The sequence below is a fragment of the Melanotaenia boesemani genome, chromosome 4, assembly GCF_017639745.1.
Source record: "Melanotaenia boesemani isolate fMelBoe1 chromosome 4, fMelBoe1.pri, whole genome shotgun sequence".
NCBI lineage: Eukaryota > Metazoa > Chordata > Actinopteri > Atheriniformes > Melanotaeniidae > Melanotaenia > Melanotaenia boesemani.
The window spans coordinates 25,090,026-25,117,372 of NC_055685.1; the positions used below are offsets into that span (position 1 = coordinate 25,090,026).

The 27,347-nt window shown below is 40.7% G+C and overlaps 1 protein-coding gene across 1 annotated transcript in view; it reads right to left on the bottom strand.

Annotated features, from left to right (window-relative positions):
• Positions 1-27,347, bottom strand: part of LOC121638892 (protein phosphatase 1 regulatory subunit 29-like) — a 237,428-nt gene that overhangs the window by 37,754 nt on the left and 172,327 nt on the right. Inside the window, exon 5 of the mRNA XM_041983962.1 lies at positions 25,571-25,619. The gene's annotated coding sequence lies outside the window, so the exon portion shown is untranslated. The remainder of the gene's footprint in view (positions 1-25,570; positions 25,620-27,347) is intronic.

Consider the following 27,347-nt stretch of genomic DNA (forward strand, 5'->3'; position numbering starts at 1 on the left):
GTAAAATGAGATATCAGCTTTTGTAGATCATGCGCTCTCTGTGCTTTTCTAGCTAGCCAATGACCAATCAAATCAAGCAGATCCAGGCATAGAGATACAATGAAGATCAGAAGCCTGGTCATCAGTACAGTTCAGCATTGCCTAAATGTTCCAGTAGATCAACATTTACATAAGTATCACCAAAATAGCACCAAAAAAAAAAAAAAAAAAAAAATCAGTACAGAACAATATTACCAACAGTTTAAGAGTATTTTTTATCTAAGCCTGAGCAAAAAGTATAATAAAAACAAAAGAAGCTTAAACAAACAAACAAAAAAAAAAAACAGAAGCACTCAGATTGCTCAGATCTCTAAAAGCAAAATTATCTCTATCTCCCCAAGGGCAGGTACAAACCTAAATAACAACTCTGTGGTCACGTGACCATAAACAGCATGCCTTTGAAACCAAACCCCACATCATTCCAGCATCTGTGTTAAAGTGTGCAAATTGTTCTCATAGTTTTCAGTTTTCCATTGGTTTTTGATAAAGAATTATCCATAAGGTCATACAGTTATATTGATACCCGCAGTGTCAAGGCTAGAAAAGATATGGGGTGAAGCTAGTGGCTGTAGGACTGTTATGTCTGTGTGCCGCCACATTGTGAAGGAGCTGCTAACAAGAAACATTGAGAACATCACAATGTTACAGATACTTTTTGTAACAAAGTACAGCATTGTTCCTGGATGTTCACACCTCCCCTGCACCTGCAAAGAATCCTTTAAAAAAATTCCTGAATACAGGTGGTGATCCAGATCACCCACCAGCAATTGCCTCCAATCTCCATATGCATTTTTGGTCAGTGATAAACCATTCCTTGTCTTGTGCCAGTTTATTGAAATACCCTATATGCATGTAGATGGGCCCTTATCTCATAATTAAGACAGTTTGGCTCTGGTATAAACCTAGCAGAGCTCTTAGATCCAAAGACTCTGGTCAACTAGTCCAGGCCAGAGTCCAGACTAAACATGGAGAAGCAGCATTTAGCTGTTATGCTGCAAACAAATGGAACAAACTGCCAGTGGAGATTAAACTTTCCCCAAATGTAGACATTTTTAAATCCAGGTTAAAACATTTCTTTTCTCATGTGCCTATGCATGAAATCTGCACGATCACTTTTTAACTTATCTTTTTATTAATTTAATGTAATTCATGAATTTTATTGTGATTCGTGCTGTGTGTTGCTGCCTTTTACTATTTCTTAATATCTGTAATGTCTTTGTTTTATGTAAAGCACTTTGAATTGTCCTGTACATGAAATGTGCTATACAAAATAAACTGCCTTGGTATGTAAGAAAATGTTAAAGATATGGGTTGGTATTACAACATATTAAGGATTAACTACCAAAATCTTTATGAGCTGAAGTTTGAAGAATAAAAACCTTCAACCTCCAAAGATTGTTGTATTTTTCTAAAATAAGTATTTTTCTCAAGCAGGTGTACAAGAAATCTTAGAATAGATATATTCCATTGAAGGAAGGCACACGACAGATACTGAAACATTATTCTAAAAAATACAGTAAATAAACCAGTAAGTGACATTGTATCTGTGTCATGATCTGTGGGTTTTATTTAGGTTTTTATAGTCTTGTCATGTTTAGCTCTGTTTTCTGTTTTCTTTCATAGTTCTTTGCGCTGTGTATTCTGTTGTAGTTTCTGCTTCCTGTTCATCAGTACACCTGGTTTGATTTGCTCATTCACCTGTTTCTCATTAGTCCATCTGTGTATATGTACCCCTTGGTTTCATTTTCATCTCTTTTCACCTTGCACCAGTTCATTGTAGACTTGATGGCCTGTAATCTTAACATCACATAGTCTTCACGCCATGTTTTGTCCATAAAGTTTAGTTTAGTTTTTTGTTATTTAAACCTTGTTACTGCACCTGTCTGCCTTTTGCCTCGTAAGCCTGCACTTCCTGTCATCCACGTCTCAACCCTGACAATCTGAGTAATTCTGCACACCACTAGCTGCCTAATTGTGCACATTTATATATTCCTGTAACAATGGTGAAATATATTTTTGTTGAACAATCATGTTAGACATCCAAATAAACTGAGAGTACTGCCAGTGTTTAACAGTAGAATAAATTTTGAACAATCCTGGGCAATGGTAAATAATTTTGCTTTGTTTATACAGCACTGAGGCTTCATGAACTCCATTGGCGTTGTGGTCAGGGGGTCTTCATCTTCATTCTCCCAGTGCATTAACATAAATCATATCTAAGGCACTGAATGGCCTGAAAACATTTTTATTCATCTATCTATGCAATCAGCTGACTCGCATGTTTCAGGCACACAATGTAGGACTTTAATGCAGAATCCTAAAATATGAGGGGAAAAGTTTACAGTGTTGCAGGTTGTTTTTATACAATTTTGTTTTTTGGTATACACTACCGTTCAAAAGTTTGGGGTCACTTCCCTATTGAATCCCATGGCAAAGTGACCCCAAACTTTTGAACGGTAGTGTATGTGCTATGTGTGTGTTTGTGTATAAGTGTGATGAGTGTGCATGTGGGAGTAAGAGAGAGCAGGATCAGGTGTGTGTTTGTGAAATGTTATATGTTTGAGTGTGTAAATGTTTGTGATTTTAGAGGTCCAAGAGGCATCCTAACCAGATGTCAACACTCCCCCCATAAAAAAAGTACATTATACAAGCTTTACAGCCATAATCACCGGGACACATTATGCATATTTGGGTTGCTTACTGTATATCCACAAAGCTACACAAAACTGAAGAGTTCTCAAATATTTTTTTCATGTTTTTCCTTTCTTTTAATATAAAATTTGTGCCAGTGTATAATAATTATGTTTGATTAGTGCTAATTTGTTTTTTCATAAACATCCTTGGGGCTCCAACTTAAGTTCTGTTTGTTGCCCTGCACCAGCTGTGTGTGATGTAACCTTGTATGTGGTAAGAACAGCCTTGAGAAGTGATATTTGATAACCTGTAGACGTAGTTTGACAAAAGTTTTAATTACAGGTTTGACCTGACACACAGACAGAACATTCCACTTTAAAAGATGTATGATAATTGGTACATGTGACCAAAGCTTCTGGTATAATCACACCTGTAGCCTAACAATGACTTTTCCATTGTCAGCTTAGAGGTAAAGCTGAGATTCTGTCCCATTAATAATATTTACTTCCATTACTTTGAATAAAGTCTCAACTCAAGGTGGCAGTCATGATTTTTTGTTATTTTTTTATTTTCCTATTATTTCATATGACTATTTACAGGATACAATTAGGTTTAGATTATTTAATGTAATTGCAATTATTGACATTTGTTATTTTTCTTTCACTTTAAATCTGTCTTTAAACCACCCATTTCCTCTACATCTAAACCTGACCACTGCTCTTCATCATTCATTTTTCTTTTAAGACCTCTCTCTGGGAAAATAAAAAACGTTCTAATAAATGTAAGATTTCTTGTAGTGTTGTAACTCACATACATACTGATACTTGTTTAATTTAAATGAAATTCCCTGCACTGTTTAAACTTACAAAACACACAACAGGCAGCCGTCTAAGCACTACCATGCATCCATCTATCTGTTGATCCCCCACAGCTAAACATCTGATTATGCATCCATCTCAGTCACTGATATAATCTTTGTACACCTCTGTTTTTCTCCACATATACAATTTATCTTTAACCTACTCATCCAACGCTTCAGCTACCTTTCAAGAACCTACCTGCTTGTATTCAGGCACTTGCACTTTAATTTACACATCTTCAACTGTTAAAATGGCTTAACTACCAAATGAAGCATACAAATATTCTGTTGTTAGTTGTAAGAGTAAGTTTGGTTCTGCAGGTATTTATCCAGATATTTTAAACTAGCAGCTGAAATTATTTTCATTCAATTTCCGCTTTAATTTACCAAAACAAACCCCTTTTTTTAACCGCTGTTTTCAAGATGTATTTTGTGTTTCTGTGCAACATAAATTCTGTAGAATGTTTGTCACCCCGTTACATTTGCCTTAACAGAGTTTGCTTCCTTCTGTACTTCCACGCAGTAAACTGTACTTCATTAGAGAATTATTTAATATAGAGCCCTGTAATGCATGTATAGTTTACTCTTCTCATTGAGTCCTACCGCAGGCCCCTCCCCCGTCCAAAAGAACACACAAAAGTGTCACATCCCCAGGCTTGAGGCCTGTGTATGTGTGTATGTAAATGCTGCTGCTCGGTTGCAACCCTGCAACTGGCTGTGGATCCGACAGTGACCTCCCTACTCTTCCGCCTCCCTGATGATTGGTCCCCTCCAGACCAGCTTACCTTCGGTGGGACCAACCTCTGAAACCCGATTGGACGACTGAATTACTGCACTTCCTCACGAACAGCCAACCAGCAGGACACCAGACCTTTAAAAAGGAGGAAGCGCCGGCAATCAGGGCAGTTGTGTACCATTAGGCCCACAGCTCGCCAACTGGGATTGCATATTGTAGTGGCAGGTCTGAGTAAACTGTGTGGTTGTTGGGAGAGCATTTAGATTCCCTTAGTTTAGTTACATGATTGTGTTTTGGTTGAGATTATTGAAAATATTCAGTTTCATCGTGTGTGAGTAGCTTTTAAAGTAAGTATTATAGCTGAGTTTTGTTTTTAGTTTGAATAGCATTTTGGTTTGTAATGTAGGCTACCGTTTGGTACTGAATCTTTGTTTGGTTTGTGCGAAAAGCTCTATTTTTGGTCAATTTGAGATTTTTGGTTCATATAGTATTTTCCAGAGTAGCTTTCCAAGTGTGTAGTAACATTGTGTGTTGTGTAAGTGATACTGTAATAGGACATAATGTGTAATATTATTCTGAGATGCTGTAAAAGTGTCAGTATTTAAGTTGTTATTGACACAAGGTTTTGGACTAGATAAGTGCTCAACTTTCTATTCTATTCTACAGTCATTTAGCAGACGCTTTTATCCAAAGCGACTTACATTTGAGAATAAGAACAACACAAGCATGAATTCAAACAAGATGGGACATCCTAATTAAGTGATAGTCAGACTGCTTTGAGTCCAGTTGGACCCAGGTGCTGTCATGTAGTGCTAGAGGCAGTGCATATAATTTTTTTTTTTAAGTCATTTTGTTTAAATACAAGTTAACGATTTCATCACACAATATCAACTTGGGCATAAGTGCACACAGCTTTTTCAGTACTTGGTTGAGCCAAAGAGCTGGACAAATCTTTCTAACTCATTCTGTTGCATAAAATAGTTAAGCTAAGTGTGGAAATGCTCCTTAAACAACTGAGTCTTTAGCTTGCTCTTAAAAGTGGATAAGGACTCTACGGATCGAAAAGAGTTTGGTAGATCGTTCCACCACCGGGGAACAACAGAGGAGCAGAGTCTAGCTACTGATTTTGCGCCACACTGTGGTGGGAGCACCCTTTTCAAACTTTGAAAGCTTGTTTTTTTTTTGTTTTTTTTTTTTTGTTACAAATATTTACTTTAAATTTTTAGTTGAGGGGAAAAAAAAGTTAGGTTATAATGTCCGTTAATTAAGAGTCTGGCAAAAAACATTTAAAAAGTTAAAATGAATGTAATATGATGTTGAATCTTAATTAGAGAACATCAGGACCTTTTGGTTAAATGTCACTTTAACTTTATGTCTGTTCATTTTGGGTCAAATTTTCTATTTCTTTTTCTACTGTTATGAATTGAACTGCTATGAGACATTACTAGAGCTTGAGTTTACAATATTAATGTCTGTGTCTATTGTTTGATTCAGTCTTCCACTAAGATCCAAAGAGTCAAGGACCAAGGTTGTACAAATCCCAAAAGATGCAGAAAGTATTGCCATAATGCCAGACGGTTCCACATTGTTCTGCAGACTTGTCCACTTTTCGACTCCTACATAGGGCCAAACATAGCTGAGGTTTTACAAGCAACTGTAACTGACTGGGAGCTTAAAAATCCAAACCATAACATCGCTAGTGTGACTGAAAATGCACGTCATATGGAAGTGGTCATGCGAGAGGCAGGATTCAAGCTGCACTTTAAGTGCTTTGCACACACTATGAAACTTGCAACCCAAGCCAGCCTCGGTGTTTCCCGTGTCACTTGTTTGCTCAGATAGGTGAGACCCGTGGCTGCAATTTTTTCATCAGAGTTCAACAGCTACCGTGGTGTTAATGTCTAAGCAGAAGCAGATACCATCACACAAGTTAGCCATGGACGTTATGACTCGATGGAACAGCACTTTTTATATGTTGGCATGTTACCTCGAGCAGCAAGCTGCCATAGCAGCAGCTCTCTCCAGCCCAGAGATAAGGCAAAACATGCAAAACACGGACAGCTCTGGGGCGTCGGGTCTCCCCCCGCTCCTGGGGGTGGGGGGTCTGCCGCTGCTGGGGGGGGGCTGGGCCCATCCGGATGTGCCGTGCCGGGGGCTGGTTGGTCCGTGCCCTGGTGCTTGGTCGCAGCCCCAGAACCTGGGTGGGGGTGTGTGTGTATATAGGTGGGTGTGTGTGTGTGTGTGTCTGTAGGTATGCTTGTGTGTGGGTGGGTGTAGAGGGATGTGTGTGCTGTACGTGTGTGTAGGTGTGTATGAAGGTCTGGGTGTGTGCGTCTATGTGTGTGTGTGTGAGGGGTGTGCGGGTGTATGTGTGGAGGTCTATGTGGGATGTGTGTGTGTGTGAAGGTGTGTATATGTGAGTGTGTGCATGTGGAGGTCGATGTGTGTGTGGAGGAGTGAAGGTGTGGGTGGAGGCGTGAGTATGTATGGAGGTGTTTGTGTGTATATGCAGGTATGTATGTGAGTGTGTGTGTAGTGGTGTATGTGTATGGAGGGGTATGAGAGTGTGTGTGTATGTGGGCGTGTGTGTATGAAAGTTTCCATGTGTGTGTATGGAGGCACCGGTGTGTGTGTTTATAGGTATGTGCCTGAGGTGTGTGGGTGGAGGTATGTGCACGTATTGAGGTGTTTGTGTATAGAGGTGTGTGAGAGGGTGTGTGAGTGGCTGGAGGGGAAAAAAAAAAAAAAAAAAAGAAGGGTGTGTGTGTTTGCAGGGGTTAGGACGTGTCCTCTGGGGGGCGCCCTGGCCGGGTGTCGGGGGCATGGGCCTGGGGTTCCCTTCCTTCGCCTCGCCCCCCTCCCACTCAGAAAGAGGAAAGTGGCCCCTTGGGCTGGTGGCTGGCCCCTGGGGGGGTTCGTGGCGTGCCTGGGTTGGGTGGCTGCTCCGGGCCTGTGACGCCCTTCGGGGCCGGCGGAGGACGGGGGCGCCCTGAGCCGCTGGCGGGTCGTCTTCCAGGGGGGAGGTCTACTCCTCTCTGGACCTACATCTCCTGACCCCTCCCCTCCCCCACTCTTCACTACATACACAGGTAGGGCTGTGGGAGGTGTGCTTGTTGCGCTGGGCGGGGCAGGGGGGTCATCATCATCATGGTGGCCCCATTGCTTCGCCAAGCGGCAGCATGCCTCCCAGCTTTTAATTCCACTTAGTCACTGAGCACAAATAACATTTGCAACATACAAACACGTTTTGGGGGGCAGAACATGCGAGGTCAGGTGGGTGGGACTGCTCAGGTGGCCCCACCCCCTCCTAAATGCAGTTACTTCCCCCCAATTTTAACTCTTTTTTTTTTAATTGCAAACAGCACATAATATATTCCCTCACTAGTGGGGGAGGGAAGGGGGATGGGGTCTTTAGGCGCCCCTGTCTCCATGGATGGCCCGGGGCGGGGCGGGCCGGGTGGCCTGTCGCATTGGCCCGGGGCGTGGGCGGGCTGTCCCGGGGGATTCTGGCTGCTGGCCCTGGGGGGAAGGTGCTGTTTTGGGGGTGGGGAGTGGGGGGCTGGGGCGGGGTGGGGGGGTGGGGGCCTGGCTCATGTCTCCTCGCCTTCTGGCTGAGGCTGTCCCCCCGGGACATAAGGTGGCGGGAGGATGATGGTGAAAGGATGGTGTTTGTGTGGGAGGAAGGTGTATGTGAGGGAGGATGGTGTATGGGTAGGAGAATGGTGTGAGGATGGGTAGTGGAAGGATAGTGTGTGTATGTGTGGGAGGATGGGGTATGTGTGGGAGGATGAATGGTGGAAGGATGATGTATGTGTGGGAGGATGGGGTATGTGTGGGAGGATGGATGGCGGAAGGATGGTGTGTGTGTGGGAGGATGGATGGTGTATGAGAGGGAGGATGGTGTATGTGTAGGAGAATGGTGTATGTGTGGGAGGATGGGTAGTGGAAGGATAGTGTGTGTGTGTGTGGGAGAATGGGGTATGTGAAGGTGGATGTATGGTGTAGAAGAGGGAGGATGGTGTATGTGTGGGAGAATGGTGTATGTGTGGGAGGATGGGTAGTGGAAGGATAGTGTGTGTGTGTGTGGGAGGATGGGGTATGTGAAGGTGGATGTATGGTGTATGAGAGGGAGGATGGTGTATGTGTGGGAGGATGAATGGTGGAAGGATGATGTATGTGTGGGAGGATGGGGTATGTGTGGGAGAATGTATGGTGGAAGGATGGTGTGTGTGTGGGAGGATGGATGGTGGAAGGATGGTGTGTGTGTGTGGGAGGAAAGAGTATGTGAGGGATGGATGGTGTATGCATGGGAGGATGAATGGAGGAGTGGAAGGAGAGTGTGTGTGTGTGTGATTGTTTGTGTGTGTGTTGGTCTGGGGGGGGGCAGGATTGGTTCTCGGGGTGTGCGGCTGGGCACTGGGGTGTGGGGCTGGCCTCTGGCGGTGGCCGTCTGGGCGGGCCGGGTCCCCCCGGGTGGCGTGCTAGCCCTTGGCCTGTGGGGGTGGGGGGTGTCCCTGCGCTCCTGGGCCCGGGCCCTCTGCCCCGTCTGTCCCGGGCGGCCGGTGCTCGGGGGGGGTCGGGGACTGCTGGCCTCGGCCTGCCGGGGCCGGTGCCCTGTGTCCGCGGGGGGGCTCCTGCTGGGGTCTCCTGCTGCTGTCTTCCTGGGCGGGCGAGTGGTCGTCTCTGTGGACCGGTCGGGGTCTGTTGCCTACGGGGGGGCTGGTGGCCTGGGTCTCGGGACCACTGGCCTGACTCTGGCCTCTGTTCAGGTGAGGTGGCATCTGCATGATCACTCTGCATGGTCACTCCTTCCTGAACGTCTCCACTCCGTACATTCGGTATGTTGACACAGTCTCTGCGTCGCCGTGTGGCCGAGCCCTCCAGCACATCCACACAGGTTTCTCTGCGCGTGTTCTTGAATACAGCAGTTTCACTTATATCTATTATCATATTTTTTTTTTTTTTTCCTTCAATATACCTTTTCTCTCTATTCTTATAATTATTCTTAAAATTTTATTATTATTTCTGTTATTATTATTATTATTATTACTCTTATTATTATTATTATTACTATTACTATTATTATTATTATTATTGTGATTATTATTATTGTTACTATTATCAACTAGTTGTGTAATGACCTACTGGCTAGGATGATCTTAGCTATATATGTTGTAAGTAGTATGGATTACATGGTTTTTTGTATGATGTCTGAAGTCCCCACCTGCATTCCCCACACCCTTTCTGTCCCTCTCTCCCCCCTCCCTCTTCTCTCTCCTTTCTTTTCTCTCTCTCTCTCTCTGTCCCCTCCGGTCGAGTCCAGCATTAAGAGTTTGATTTAATAAAGTTTTTCATATCATCAAGAGGGACTTTATACATGTAGTATAAATCCCTGCTTGATAGAGTAAAATTGCCCGGCACCAGACGGCAGCCAGACATTCATTCTGTTTGCAACGATGCTGGACAAGACAGGTGAAAAAGAAAAAAAAAAAAAAAAAAAAAAAAACACGGACAGCTGCCATATGAAGAGATGCCGAAGACCTTGTAAGCTGCTTCATCCTTTGAAGACAGCCATCAATGTTGTGTGAGGGGAAACGTCCCCACAGTGTCTCTCATTGTGCCACTGAAAGCATCGTTGAACAAAGCATGACACCAAATAATGCTGATTCCGTGACCATGGTCAACACAACGACGGATATCTTCAGGAATACTGCAACAGATCCAGCGGATACAACTATCTGCTGGAGTACAAAGCAATGGATCCAAGGATCTGGATTCTACCTGAGCTAGACCATGACTAGTGTGAGGCTTCCTGAGGGTACAGAACAAAGTGAAGCAGTTGCAGCAAGATCAGGTATATATGAATCACTTTTAATTATTTTCCATCTTTTTTTAACACTACATTTATGCAATTTATGTTCCCATTGACAACTGAAAATTTATAATAGATTCATGCAGTGTGTGTGTGTGTGCTAGAAACATGAGAGCACCTGAGTGAGTGTGTGTTGAGAGGGAGAAGAGAGCTGCTGGTAATTAAATTTAACACCAGTGTTTCATCTGTTTAAAGACCAAAGCTGAGGAAAAGGGAGAAGAAGCAGCAGGTGGAGCACACTGTCCCACACCTGGAAGAGAGGAGGCTGTGAGAGCTGAGCCTGAAACGACAGAACCTGCTCCCAAAAACACAGCACTTGAAGTCCTGCTAGGGTATTTGTTCTCTGCTGAGCAAGAGCCACCCAACAGGTCAGAACAGGCTGAGAGGGAAACTGAAGACTGCAGAAAAGAGGCCTCTATCCCTCTAAGTATCTGCCCTCTGAAGTGGTGGCAGGAAAACTGCTCCAAATATACTTTTGCTTTCTCACCTTGCCAAATCATACTATTCTGTTCCTGCTACTTCTGCTTTAAGTGAGTGTGTCGTCTCAGCTGCAGGAGACATAGTTAGTACCCAAATGTCTTAACTGCTGCCAGAAAATGAACATGCTCATATTCATGAAAAAGAACATGACCTTAGGCTAGGCTGTGTAGGTTTAGCATATTGTATCATGCTTGAGAAAAAAAAAATGGTCTCCATTTGCATTTTTTTTTTTTGCACTCTGTAATAACAGAGCAGTACTTTGGCTACAGTTTTGCACATATTGCTTGCACTTAAAAAAAAAAAAAAGAATGTTATTATTATTTTGTGTGTGTGTGTGGAAAGAAGTTCAACAGTTAAAAGCTCATGCTTAGGTCATGTCTGGATGCAAGTTATAAAACATTTCAAAACGCACCGGCATTGCTTTGTGAACATGAAATACAAGTCTATTTATTCTGTCATGTTTTTGTCATTTTAGATTTCTTAAAATTAATATGCAGATATCGTCTCATTCTCTGAACCCATTATTGTGTATTGTCTCATATTCTTTAGAAATACAAACAAATGAAAAAAACAAAACAAAAATTAAAACTCTTTTTCAGTCAAACTCAATGAGCTTTAGACGTCAAACTAAACATACAAAACATGTTGGACAAACACAAAAAAGGCAAATATTTTTCTTTCTTGGTCTTTCAGGACATAATATATGCCTAAACTGAGATGCAACCCCTTGTGTCTAATGCAAATGGGTGATTAGGAACATGATGAAAGATAATTTAAGAATATTTACATAATGTTGTAAATTATATACAGAAGCCAAATGCAAGGCAGAAAATGTGTGGCCATGCAACTGACTGTTAATACAGACTTAATTTAAGCAGTTTATACAGAGAGAGGTTCATTATATTAATAACACGATATCTTGAATTTTATGTACATAATCAATTCTTGTTTTCCAAACCTGTCAGATATGACAGTGATTAAAAGATGAGCACACTTCAACTATCAACTTTGATTAACAGAAGAACAAAGTCATTCAAATTATGCCATTTATTACATTTAAGCTTATGAAAAAAATTCTCAAAACTTTAAAGGAAGATATTATCTGAGTCTTATGATCTGGCCTCAGTGGATTTCCCAAGCAAGTCATGTTCTGGTGAAACAATGTTTTCACCCAAAAAGAAGCACATGTGAAAATGGACACAGCTTCAGCTATGTTTTTAAATGTCTCTCTCTCCCCATCTCAGGCAGTGTGACAGTAGTGTGAAAAGCTTTGGAGTGTGACATGTTTGTCTTTAAATCTGACTGTGTACCAACTGGAGACGGCCAGGGAAGATGACATGGTGGCCAAAACCTGTTGTAGATCACAGTACGTGTCTATGTTTGTAGGTTGAGGTAGTAGGTGGGGGATGAGGAAACAGTAAAAGGTTTAAACTAGGGCTGTCAAATGATTTCATTTTTATCAGATTAATCACAGCTTACAAAAGAATTAACCATGATTAATTACCATTTGCGAAATTCGCCTGTTTTTACTGTATTGTATCAACAAAAAGAGCCAATGCATACAAATATTTACTTTTAACTGACCTTCCCTTGGGTAAACATCAGATCAGTCAGAAATGCACCATGTAATGAATTTATATTGTTCTGCGTCATCTCTACCATGTTCTGGATCATAATGCAGAATTCATCCAGCATCATTTCACCAACCGTCTACACATTATCACATGGTGATAATATCTGCCATAAAACCACCAGATGTTGACAAATGAAGTTAAACAGTTGATACTGATGAAGAAACCCTGATAAAATGGAATATCATTTGTGCCCCTCTTTTACTGGCCAGTGCCCCTGCCTGGGCCCCCATCAACACTTTTTTAGACCCACCCCTGTGTAGCTGGAGTATAAATCCTTTCTACCACCTGTCAGCTACTTTGTTAGAGAAGGGTCCTGCCAAATACAATAGTTTGGGTAAATATGTGCTGGTGTGAACCATGAACCGCAAATTTCCTTCTCATCTGAACAATAAACAAATGCTACAAGAGAGACGGTACTAGCGACAGAAAAGCCGACCAGCTGATCACTGTCAGGCGTCATGATTCATGGAACAACAGGAAATGCAGCTACAGAGAAGTCCAGAGAGCCACTAGACCAGCCATGTTTGTGCACAAGGCAGATAAAAAAAGAAAGAAAAAACAGTGCAGGTGTGGACCCCCTCTCAATGAGATAAGTGTGGGTGTTAAAACAGCATAATCCTCCACGGGGACAACGCCCATGTGTTGTTCCATCAATGTTCTTTTTATTCTCAAACCCATTTATAGAGTCAGTAGGCGTATCATTTCCATCTTGCATCTTGGGCTTCTTATGCCATACATGTGTTAATTGTATAAAAATAATAACACAATTAATTATACAAATTATTTACTGTCATCAACACATTATTTTTGACAGCCCTAGTTTAAACATCAGTTATATTCTTATAACTGTTGAAACTGGTTAGTATAAAGAAGAAGAAAATTAGGCTCATTGATTGGCCAGAACCAAAAAAAAAGGCTTGTTTACTGCAAACAAATAATGGAGCAACAGCAAACTTATGCAGTCTTAGGGTAACTGTTTTTCCTTTGTGTGTTGATATGTAATACAGTTTTCAGCCTAATCGATCCAGTCTAAGGAGCAGAAGAGGCAGTGAACTGTCTGACATGTTGTGCTTCAACATGTTGTGTTTTACTTCCTCTCTTTGGTCCACTAGCTGGTCTGTTTGCATTCACACTGCAAGCGAACCCCACCAGCATTCACTTGCAGGTGAACTGAGAACCCCAGTTTTCAAGTAGACCAGAGTTCAAATCCATGTTCACACTGCTCCAAGCGAACCATCTGATCTGTGGACATGGACCAAGGTTTGTTTAAAGTAGACCAAACAGTGCCAGTAAATGTGATTATGTAACCCATTTTAATAAAAAATATTGATTTAATTATGCTGAGAAATGATAAAAGGTTTGAACTTGTAGGACTAATTTTGCTATCCACTGACTATTAATAAGTAGTTTGTGAAGTTTAATTTTAGATAATACTATGGCCATATAGGTGTCATAATATTAAGAACTGCATAGGTTTAAAACAACATTGTAGATGACAGAGGGAGGTGTACGATAATACGCTGTTCACTCATTCTGAAATCTTTCTTAAACTGAACAAAAAAAATAAGAAATAGTTGGGTGTCTGATAGAGTTGGCTATAGTGAAATAATTTGCTTTTCAGTTAGGCTTCCACCTTAAACAAATAAAACTTTTTTTTATTGTTTTGTTGTTCTTTTTAGGCTTCTTAGGATTCAGAGATCCTTTTCAGTCATCCTCATAAACATACAGTTTATCGGCCATATCGCACAACCCTGGTGTTAAAATGATAGTAATTTTCATTTTCAAATCAGAAAGTCAATTATTTTTGTTTTATCTGCTAAACTTAATTCAGCTGAAGCAAGTCGATTTTTGTTGCTCTGAACTGGAAATGACCATTTTCGCCACTTTGCTCAACCTTTTTGGTGAATTAGCTGTTCTGAGAATATCTGAGGATCTGATTATTAATATTACTTTTACTAATTCTTTCCTCTGCTTTTCCTTCATTCCTCTTATCGTCAGATTACTCTCATCTAAACAAGTGAGTGAACGAGACTTGTATGAGTTTCATAAAGGTTTCCTCTCTAATTTCTCATTTCTGACATTTTAATCTGCTTGCTTAGTTGCTTTCTTAGACCTTTTTTTACCTTATTTCTTTTTTCCAATTGTCCTCACCTCTTTTCAGTCTTTCAATTTGTTCTTCCTTTCTTACTCCCTCCATCACACCTCTTCTTTCTCAACAGTCATTTCACTTTAATTGCCTGTCTGTTCAAGAACTCTTTTCTTCTTTTATTTCAGCTCTCAACCCTTTCACTATGTCCATCCTGCTCTCTTTCCTTTCTGTTGTTATTTTACACAATGGCAACTGACATTTCTGGCTGATGTGCTCTTCTCCCTCATGGCCTTTTTATGCCACCTTCAGTCCTTTCTATTTTTTCCCTCTCTCTTTCACATTTTTTACAGCTTCTTTGAAAGGTCTATCTCGGATTCCACTTACATTCTTCCATTTATTTCTGCCTTTCGATGGTTATACCCTACAGGAGAAAAGCTTTGACTTTTTATTAGTTAAAAACTACTTTTTATTTTCTCTTGTTGATTCTGAATATTCTCTGTGTTTCACTCCCTGTCCGCTCAGTTCAAAACTGATGACAATTGGTTTTTTTTTTTGTTTTTTTTGTTTTGTTTTTTCACGTCATGAAAGGATTTTTTTCCCATTTCCAAAATCTCAGAAGCTCAATTAACTACTAAAGCATCCATGTTAGTTACATCTTTGAAAATGTGTGTGTAACAGGAAAAAAAAAAAAAAACACTAGAGGAGAAAACGATTAAAACCCACCCTGAAAGACTAGAAAGAAATACAAGATCTAAGCTTGTACCTCTCAGTATAAGTAGCCCCAGTACAACAGCATATGTAGATACATACTTACTGTTGTAGGTTCCCCTACAACATTTTTAACAGTCCTTACAAAACCTCTTCTACTCATGCAGAAGGGTTTTTTAATACTGGTAGAAAATCCCTACACATGTTTTCTCAGTATTAAAACATATGTACCTTTAATATCAAATAAATTGTGCACAAAAATCTTTTAGCCCGCTGGCTGAATAAAATGACATTTCAAAATGTAAATAAACCTGTGGTCTTCTCACATCCCTGTTTCCTAGGCTTTGTCTGAGGCAGGAGGAGGGCAGAAGGGGTGTTGATCCATTGACTCGAGTATCTGTGACTCGGTGGTTTTCTGTGCCTGATGTATATGAATGTGTGAGAGATTATGAATGATTAGGTGTGTGTTTCTAATTTGGTTAGTGTATATTAAGGCTTGGTTTTCATTTTTTATTTGATATTTCAATTATTTTAATTTGGTGTTTAACTATTGTTTTTATGTAAAGCACTTAGTGCAGCTCCTAGTATGAAAGTGCTAAATTGCTATATAAATAACATTTCTTTGGATCTGATTTGATGTAAAACTTGTTTGAAGGTCAAATGTGAGGAAAGCTTTTGAAAAAAAAGATCAATTTACTCCAAAATCCTTAAACGTATTGTGCAATAGATTACACATGTTTAATTTTAAATTCACAATGCAGTGTGGAAACATTGGGGCATGTTTACATAGTAAACTATCCTTCCAGTAGAACTGGTGACAGAATAAATCTCCCACCTGACTCAAAAGACAACACTGAAAGGCAACTGCCAAGCATTTCTTTCATTCCTCTGCCCTTCTAGAACAAGGGTAGGACTTGTATCAAACTAGGGCACTGTGCGTCTGTAGCCAGGAAAAGTAGTAATCCAAAAGTGAGGACATAAAGAAGATGGGCTAAATGAATGACAAATAAGAATATTGCACAGTTGCATTAGTTGTGTTTATTTTTTTTTCATTTCGCTGAATAGGTTCAGTGCTGTGATATTCAGTCTTTCCTGTCAATATAAGTTTTATTTATGTAGCACATCTATACAGCCAAAGCCTCGGAAGTGCTTTACACAAACTAATAAAATATAGAAACACAGGTACAACCCACAATGGTACAACATAAAAACTTCAAAATGGTGCTTGTACTCATCCAAAGGCCAAGGCAAACAAGTGCATCTTAAGCATATTTAAAAGCTGACAGATAGTTTGCAGACCCCACAGCTAAAGTCAAACTGTTCCACAGAGTGGGAGCCACAACTGCACAGTTTTGATCTCGTTTTGAGTCTTACTGAGGAACCTCCAAGACCGTCTGACTGGCTGAACAAAGCCAAGGACCAATGCAGTACCATGAGATCAGACAGGGGCCAGACACTCAGAAACAAATAAAAGAATCCTAAAATCAATCCTGTACTTGACTGGAAGCCAGTGGAGTGAAGAGAGCACTGGAGTTAATACTCGTGTCACTTTGTCCCATTAAGGGGACAGGCTGCCGGATTTTGAACAAACTGTAGGGGGTGAAGCTCTGACTGTTAAATTCCCACATACAGGGAGTTAAAAAAGTCTAATCAAGAAGAAATAAAAGCATGAATGACTTTTTCAAGGTCCATTTTGCTTAGATAAGGATTGACTTTGGTAATAGGTCTTTGCTGGAACAAGCTAGACCTAACCAACTAGCTGACCTGTTTGTCCAGCTTAAAAGCCCCACCTATAATCACACCAAGATTCCTATCATGGTATCCTCTGTGTGGTGTTAGTGGCCTAAGGGAATTAGCAAGGACTTAAGCCAGCTCAGGGCGACCAAACAAGACAACCTCCGTTTTGTTCTCATTTAATTTTAAGAAGTTTTAGTCCATCCATGTTTTAATGTCACCCTTCAGTGGCAGATAGACCTGCACGTGAATATTGACCTAAGAGGTAGCATATGAAGAGAGAACAAAAGTGGACCCCAAACTGACCCCTGGGGGACTACACAGGTCAGAGGGGCCAGTGAGGTAAAAAAAAAACTGCACCATTTGAACACACCATTTGTCTTTACTTTACATCCTCTACAGGATAAACATTACAGCTTTGCTTCCATTTTAGTCATTTAACTATTATGTGCCCATAATGGTCAAAGGATCAAGAAACACTCATGGGGAGAAGATTTTACTATACTGGGTATTTTTCACTCAGCTCTACTAATATTATCATCAGTGCTGTGCTAGTTACTGAAAAAAAAGAAGAAAAAAAAACTAGTTAGAGTTACTTCATTAAAAAAGTAAATTAGTTACTTTGTTAATTACTTACACCAAAAAGTAACTTGATTCTGTTAAAAAAGTAACTTTTTAGGTATTTTTGTAAAAGAACATTCTTAGAAATTGCCATTAAATTGCGTTAACAGCATTAATTAATTTATGTAATTAATTATGATGATGGGACGTGGAAAAGAACGATGGAAAAGATCAGCTGGGTGGCTCTATGGATGGACTTCAGAATAAACACAGCATTAATAGAGCAACCCATGGACGTCGCCTAAAGAGAATGGGGGTGTTTTTTTTTTTTTTTTTTTTTAACTTGTCTTGTCCAGCATCGTTGCAAACAGAATGATTGTCTGGCTGCTGTCTGGTGCTGGGCAATTTTACTCTATCAAGCAGGGATTTATACTACATGTATAAAGTCCCTCTTGATGACATGAAAAACTTTATTAAATCAGACTCTTAATGCTGGACTCGACCGGAGGGGACAGAGAGAGAGAGAGATAGAAAAGAAAGTAGAGAGAAGAGGGAGGGGAGAGAGAGGGACAGAAAGGGTGTGGGGAGTGCGGGTGGGGACTTAAAACATTATACAGAAAACCATGTAATCCATACTACTTACAACATATATAGCTAAGATCATCCTAGCCAGTAGGTCATTACACAACTAGTTGATAATAGTAACAATAATAATAATCACAATAATAGTAATAATAATAATAGTAGTAGTAATAATAATAAGAGTAAGAGTAATAATAATAATAATAAGAACAGAAATAATAAAAAAAAAAAAAGAAAAACAAATATGATAATAGATATAAGTGAAACTGCTGTATTCAAGAACACGCGCAGAGAAACCTGTGTGGATATGCTGGAGAACTCGGCCACATGGCGACGCAAAGACTGTGTGGAGACGTTCAGGAAGGAGTGACCCTGCAGAGTGATCATGCAGATGCCACCTCACTTGAACAGAGGCCAGAGTCAGGCCAGCGGTCCCGAGACCCAGGCCACCAGCCCCCCCGTAGGCTACAGATCCCGACCGGTCCACAGAGACGACCACTCGCCCGCCCAGGAAGGCAGCAGCAGGAGACCCCAGCAGGAGCCGCCCCGCGGACACAGGGCACCGGCCCCGGCAGGCCGAGGCCAGCGGTCCCCGACCCCCCCGGGCACCGGCCGCCCGGGACAGACGGGGCAGAGGGCCCGGGCCCAGGAGCGCAGGGACACCCCCCACCCCCACAGGCCAAGGGCCAGCACGCCACCCGGGGGGACCCGGCCCGCCCAGACGGCCACCGCCAGAGGCCAGCCCCACACCCCAGCGCCCAGCCGCACACCCCGAGAACCAGTCCTGCCCCCCCCCCAGACCAACACACACAAACACACACACTCTCCTTCCACTCCTCCATTCATCCTCCCACACATACACCATCCAACCCTTACATACTCTGTCCTCCCACACACACACACCATCCTTCCACCATCCATCCTTCCACACACACACCATCCTTCCACCATCCATCCTCCCACACACTCACCATCCTTCCACCATACACTCTCCCACACCTACCCCATCCTCCCACACACACATCATCCCTCCACCACTCATCCTCCCACACATACACCATCCTCCACCTTCACACCTCCCACACACACACACACACACACACACCATCCTTCCACTACCCATCCTCCCACACATACATCATTCTCCTACACATACACCGTCCTCCCTCTCCTACACCAAACATCCACCTTCACGTACCCCATCCTCCCACACACACACACACCACCCCTCCATCACCCACTCTCCCAAACATACACCACTCCCCCACACACACACCATCCTCCCTCCCATACACCATCCATCCTCCTGCACACACACCATTCTTCCACCATCCATCCTCCCACACACTCCCCCTCCCTGCACCATACATTCTCCCACACATACCCCATCCTCCCCCACATACATCATCCCTCCACCATTCATCCTCCCACACCCACACCCCCCCCCCCCGACACACCACACATCCACACACCCCACCCTCCCACACACACACACCATCCCTCCACCACCCATCCCCCCACACACACCACACTCTCCCCCCCCCCCCCCCCCCCCCCCCCCACATACACACACACACACACACAAACACCATCCCCCCACCACCATCCTCCCGCCACCCCACGCCGCGGGGGGACAGCCCCAGCCAGGAGGCGAGGAGACACGAGCCAGGCCCCCACCCCCCCCACCCCGCCCCAGTCCCCCACTCCCCACCCCCAAAACAGCACCTTCCCCCCAGGGCCAGCAGCCAAACCCCCCGGGACAGCCCGCCTACGCCCCGGGCCAACGCGACAGGCCACCCGGCCCGCCCCGCCCCCGGGCCATCCATGGAGACAGGGGCGCTTGAAGACCCCATCGGGGTGTTTTAACATGCACTCTTTTCTCGGTGAGAGGGTCCCACACCACACTTTTCCTACATTCTTTTTTGAACTTGCGACAGCCTAGCTGCGTTTTTTACCGTGTCTGCTCTAGTGACTCTGGTCGTCTCTGTACAGCGACGGCTGTCGGTGATCAGCTGATCGGTTTTGTCTCGTTGCATTTGTTTATCCTTCAGCTGAGAAGGATGAAACTAGCAGTTTATGGTTCACAAGTCACATATTTACCCAATAGTATTGTTGTTGGCAGGTCACTTCTCTAAGACAGTGGCTGACGAAAGGATGTAGCTGTAGAAAAAATGTATATTTCAGCTATGCAGGGGCGGATCTAGAAAAGTTCAGATGGGGGCCAGGCAGGAGCGCTGACCAGGGAAAAAGTGTAAAAATGTGAAGAAAAATTGTAAAACCAACAGCCAATGACCTATTTTATCAGGTATTTATTTTAGGTGATGCTGCTGCAGGACTTTTATCACTGCTGCACAAACACTTACACTTCAATGAAAAAAGGAAAAGCCAGTTTTATCAGAGTTTCTTCACCAATGCTGGCTGTTTAACTTCAGTCATCACATCTGCTGGTTTTAATACAAGAGTTATCACCAAGGAGATGGTTGGTGAGATGATTATATATGAATTCTGAATTAAGATCTAACATGGTAAAGATGATTTAGAACAACATATAGAAAAATGCTGCATTTACTGACCATTGGACATCTGATGTTTACCCAAGAGAGGGTCAGTTAACACTAAATATGTGTAGCATGAGCTCGTTATGTTGATACAATACAGTAAAAATGGGCAAATTTCAGGCATAGTTGCAAATGGTGATTAATCATTTTGAAATTATTTGAAATTTGTGATTAATTTGAAAGCTGTGATTAATATGATTAAAAATTAAAAAAATTTGAAAGCCCTAATTCATTTACATATTTCCTTAATTATTCGGGGCAGTGTCTCTGGCTCTCTGTCAAGTGATGTTGTGGACATGTGTAGGTAGGGACAAGCTGGTTCGGACGACTGCGGTAACCAAGGAAACAGTGCTGTGGATACTAGTTCTTAAAAAAAAGGACTGTTGCGTTCACGTTTCGTGATCCACATCCAGGGGTTATTGCTTAATGACAGCTGTTAAAGAAAAAAGAGGGCTTCACAAAGAGAACAGAGGAAACCTCAACCCGTGAGTAACGATACAAGTGACTGCAGAGAAAAAGAACCCCAACAAGGTGACTCTACAACATCGCTCATGTCGTGCTGGATCACTGCTGTAAACAGGAAGAAGCTAACAACTGCTAGACAAAATCTATTAATTTAGCCAAAAATGGAGTAAAACACCATATGGTGTGATATTGGTAAGTTACTTAATTTAAAGAATACTGCCTTAAAAATATTACTGACAAAACATGTTATGTGACGTGTTACTACCCAACACTGATTGTCATTTGAAGATAGCATTTTATACCTGGAACTTTATTTAGTACCATAGTTAATGTTTCTGTCAAACTGTGTCAATACTAAAAGGTATTTATAAATATGTACATATAAATACTTGCTTCAACTAAAGAAGTTACATATTAGTTTGTAGACTCCTAATTATTCTAAAAGAATACTAAATAATGCTTAACATTTGTCTTGTAGTGCTCACTTTCTGCAAACACCGATGTGCTTGGTTTGGAGGAAGAAATTGTGCACAAAGTCTACTGTGGGCACAAATTCTAGTGTTACAGTATAGGCAACTTTATGCAGAAAATGAGAGCTTTTCAGGAAAAGGCGCTTTTGATTTAGACTGAAAATTGCATCCTATTAAAGAGTGTGCAACCATCTGGAAGTTAAAGGGGAGCTAAGTATGGAAATTTCAAAATTACAATAAGCACACTAGGTAATTTCCTAAGAAATGGATGGGGAATATAGGAAAAAATGGAAGTTTATTGAACATCAAACTTAAAACTTAGATTTTAAACCCACTGACATATTGCAGTGGATTTCAGCAGTACTCCAGCAAGCAGAAATTCCTTGACCATCCATTTATCACAAATAACTTGCCTATCAAAGAATGAAAAGAAAATAACAAGACAAAAAAGAAAAAGAAACAAAAAATGTTTGCAAGTTAAAGACTGGTGGAAGAGCAAAGAACCTACAAAAAGTACTTCTAGTAAAGAAGACTTTTAGAGTTAAAAGTGTAGGAAGTTGTTTCTAGAGCATTTATTAATTTAATTATTGTAAACCTGTAATTCTCTTTATAGTGCTGTATTTATCCACCTTTATTTGAAGGTACTGTGTCAAACATTCTTGTTTGTCCACATATAACAAAAAGCAAACAGTCTCCATAGCATATGTTTACTTTTCATTTACTTTTTGAATAATAAATACCACACAAACACAGAAATCTGGAAAATGATGGTGGCAGGTGTTACTTCTCACTATTTTCTGCTGGTTGCAATATTGCTTTCTATTCATTTACCAATACGATGTTTACACATACAGACACAAAGATAGTAATCATTATGGAGAAGGAGGAATTCTCAAATTCTTTTCTTGACACACTATATTTTACTCCATGTCCTGCTTCCTTTGGCATCTATCTAAGCATGACTGGATGTAGTTTTGAGAAGCATCTCACACACAGCTAAATAATAATAGCTCTTGCCTGTATAGTCGATGCGTAAAGTGTACATTTAGTAGATCATCATCAACAACTGAGGAGTTAAAAAGCAATTTGACACAGTCTGTCAACTGTGCATTTTAAAAGTGAAACGGGCCATTGACCATTAGCAGCACAACATTCAGAAATTTTTGTGTCATGTATGATGATCATTTACATCATTACTGAACTTCTCGTCTACATATCAAAGAAACTAAATCTAAATAAAAGTGTTTAAATAAATGCTATAAATAACTGACCTGAATCATACTAACCCACACCAGCCTAACTTTCAGTCGAACTCCTGCAGTTCTGAAAGCGATCGACTCCGGATGCATCTCGTTAGCACAGCCCACTGGAGGCCTGTGCTACTTCAAACACATCCATGCTGCTGCTTTGACTGCTGAGCCCACTGCTGGTTATAAATAGAAACCAATCTGCAACACTACCTAATGAGCACACAATCCACTTCAGACCAGACTGTCAACAAGCAGCCACCGTGTGCGTTCGTGTGTAAAGATACAGCTGACCATGCTGTTTTGATCATGGCTGTACTGCAAATCACTGCTCTGCTGAGGGGCAAGTCTGATATAGCTAAATATAGAAAAAGCAATATTTCATTTTTTCTTAGCAATGTGATGACATTATGACTTCATGAATATTTCATCATAATGTATGTTTGCATGTAGTGGTATCATTATGTAGAACTACACAAGGAATTAGTAAAATCAGACTGAGTTTCAGATGGAAGTTTAATGGACCCATGATGGACTCAAATACTGTGGCAAATTAAGGCTTTGGACTGTTAGCATTTATAATGAGTTTTACTGACATCGACACATGATTAAAAAATGAATAAATATGACTGCTTGGATTATTAAATTAGGGCTGCTAAACATTCCCAAAAAATCAAATAATTGAATCTAAGTCTAAGGCCTTTTCACTAACTACAGGTGATCATATTTGCTGCAGCTAATAATCCTTGTATAATAGCAATCAGTGAATTGCTATACACAAAGCGGTAGTGGTAGTCTTGTGGTTACAGAGGTGTGCATGTCTGGAAGACCTGGTTTCAAGCCCTCTGTGTGGCAACAGAGGTGAACCACTGTGGGCCTCTCTCCTTGTCCTTCTGCCATTCAGGTAAACACAACAACAGCTACAAGGGGTAATATTCCTCAACAAGAAACCAAAATGTTGCCCATGATCCATGGTATGTCAAGCTTGTTGCCACCATTTCTCAATTAGCATATGTCTATCAGATTAGATTGGAAGTAACATTGATAGTAAGACCACTGTCACCACAACATATCTAAATTCTTTTTAACCATGCTTGCATTTCTGACACCTTTGATCTAGAGGACATCCTTATCTTCTCACATCTCCTAACATCAGTTTATCCAGTGCTGGTTAATGACAGAAAGCTCTCCATCTTTGTTCCTCCCTCACTGTCCTTTTCTGTATCGATATTTTTGCAAACAAAGTCTAATTAGTGCAAACACCACTCAATAGCTGAACATCAATGATACTCAGCCGCCTACTGGGAGTAACACACTGGGGGCCTATTCACATGACACAACAGAAGGCCTGTCAGCCTAGGTGCCAAATGCTGTCACTGCCCCAAGGGGAGAAGAAAATTCCAAAGATCAATGTATAAAAAAATCTTATTCCAAAGTGCTCCATATCTATTATAGACAGGGTCAAGGGTTTTTACATTTAAATTGCATCTGTGCTTTTGACATTTAAAGTGGTAATATGTCTAATTTTTGCTTCCTTTGTTTCAGCAGCATCGTGATGAACTCCCTAAAGCTCGCTTTTCATTCAAATACTAACACCAATCCAGATTTTGGCATTTTGTTTATTTCCTTTATCTTACATTTGTGTGAAAATTCCTCTGCAGCTCACATTTTCTTTCTTTTTATTTATGGATTTACTTGCAGTGATGTAATTTAGTCTGTATGAGTGGTGTGGTACAGAGTGGAATATCAGGATGACTACCAGTTGAACTAGCAATGTCTTTCTTGAAATACTATTAATTCATTATCCAACCTTTCATAATGAAACACTCAACAGAGTAGACATAATATTAGGCTTCCATTATAGATAATTTGTGCAGTCACATTTCAACATCACTCATCTCCTCAACTTTTTTGTGTAAGACCCTGTTTATTTGTTGACACTGAAACAGCAAAATGCAAAAGATTCAGACTCTTGTTTACATGGTAACAGAGTATTGCGAGGACAGAAAAACAAAGGTTTGCAAACAGGCTCCTGAGTGAAACTGAGTAAACGTAACCTGAAATCTTTTTGGCAACCATGACGTCTGTCTTTCACTTGTACACTCAGGCCCTGTTTACAGATAAACAATACACCTCTGTGCAAGCGTAAGATAACCAAAAAGTACAGGATAAGATAAGGGAGTGAACAAGTGATGTGTCTTTTGGTTGGATGAGGATGTACTGGACACATGGGGTGTATCATCGTGAAGTTTCTGACTGACCTGCTCCAGTCCTATTTGTGTTTTCCATCTGCACAGAGGTAGTTGTCATTCTGCTTTTATTGGAATGCAAATTTTCTAAAATGAAGAGTCAAGCTTTGGGTTTTGCATGGAAACTTTGTCATGGGCCTAAGTGTGGTCACTTGTGGGTCCAATAAAACCAAAACCATGGCTAGATAACAGACTCTGGGAATAAAAATCACTTTATAAACTATTGGGCTACATCAGCGTCGTATGTGCAAACTTGTCCTAATGACCCTAAAGCTTAAGTTTTTTCCAATATAAGGTGAAATCTGAATGGGCAAAACAAAACACTGCAAAGTGCTTGAATTTCTGCTAAGATAGAGTAAAGATACGAAGTGCAAAACATTAACCAAGGGAACAAAAATGATAATCAGCTAACTACTACTACTACTATTAACTAACTACTACTACTCTTTTAACATACAACAAAAATATTTAGCTTTTTGTTACAACAGACCTGTTAATTTTAACTATGCAAACTGGTCACTTTACTTACAAAAGTAAATGTGCCTCTGTACCCCCTAACATCTATGTGATAACACTGTAAATCTCTCAAGAATAATACTCTGAATTGTACCACATTTACTGTATGGGTGTAAATTGACAATAAGAATAATTACCTTGAATTTGATTTTCTCAGCTCATCTACCAGTTTCCAGTGAGGAAAGCCTGAAAAAAAAAAGAAACAGAAAAAAGTTCAATAAATTAACAGTGTTATACACTGATTATCTTGCTATTAAGACCTCCAAAATATTATGGTTTCTTTGTTAGATCTTCTTAAGCTCATTGTGGTTATATCGCTTCTGTTTCATTTATGTATTCTATTATTTCCTTTTCTACTCACTTTGTTTCATTCAGTCACGTTTCTTGCTTTCCCCCACACACACACACACACACATATATATATATATATATATATATATATAATTGCTTTGGTTTTTGTCTTTGCAGCACTTCACCTTGGGTTAACTGCCTGTGTAATGTCTTTTGTTTGAATTCGTAAATGAAGATGCTCATTTTTCAACAGGCAAATCTGTGCGTCATTCACAGTGATGTGGGCTTTGCATCAGTCTGTCTGAAGGACAAGCTGAGCCAAATGGCAAAGCTCTTGATTTAGTGGTTGATCTACTTTCCTTCTTTTTCCAATCATCATAAGCTTTGAGTAGTGACCGAAAGATTGAGATCCTGAATACAAGCAGCCACAATGAGTTTCCTTTACAGGGTGTATGGCTTTCCCTTAGAGATTGGGATTCCCTGTCGATGCGACCGAATCCTGAATTAGCAGGTAAAAATGGATGGCTGGATGAATGGATGGATGGATGGATGGATGATACAATATACAATACAATAATACAAATCTTACTTACAGAAAGAAATTAAAGTTTTCTTAAATGAAAAAGAAAACACTTTACTATTTTTATTTGAACTTCATTAAGTACATTGTTCTCTGTCTCATCATGGACTTGAGCCTCATTACAATTTACTTATTTTTGAATCCTCCAGAAAAAATGTTGTTAGTATTCTTTAAGCATTTCTGTCTTTTTTTTTATTTTTACCTCAACTTTTCTTTCAATGCATAGAAGGGGTTTTATCTAGATTAATATTTATGTTTAAACATATTTATATTGATTGACAAATTAAATTTTGTCATTTGAATAACATTGTAAAAAACGTAACAGTTTTGTTGCGTGCTAGAAAACGTATGGGAATAAAGTTTGTTGTTTTTGCCTACAAGTATTTTTGTTGTAAAAGATGCAAACAGGTAAAAACAATTAAACAAATATAGAACTAGAAACACTTAGGCCCTGATCTATTAACGCTTTGCGTGTACTAAAACAGGTGCAGACGGCTTTGCTCCGCTAAAATCGGCCCAAGCTTATCTATCAAAGCCGCAAACATGGAACTGCGTCAGTTATCCTGGCAAAACTGCACCGCTCTCCACTTTGCGTTTCTGAAGCTACTGCATATGCATTATGGGCGTTCCGGCCAGAAAGTGCACATTAGTGGGAGGAGACTATGCAAATAAATCTGGTTTGCGCAGCAGTGGGATTCATGTAGCCCGCAAATAGTTTGCGGTGTTTATGTTTGCTCTAAAAATAGCGTTTCTGAAAAGCAGGTGCTAATTGGCACAACAGTATACGCGCAATGGCTGCAGTAATAATTTTAAGGAGGAGGCACAGACACCATGAAAGGCGACTAAGATAATGCATTTTTTTCTATTATATTAATATATTTAGAATGCCAGAGAAGAGGATTGTGGAGACGATCCAGCGTTGCAATATTAGAATTGCTGGATAAGTTTAAAGACTTTATCATGCCTGTCTTTTATCATTATTATTATTATTATTATTATTATTATTATTATTATTTCTTTATAGCTTTTAAACCTTTATTATT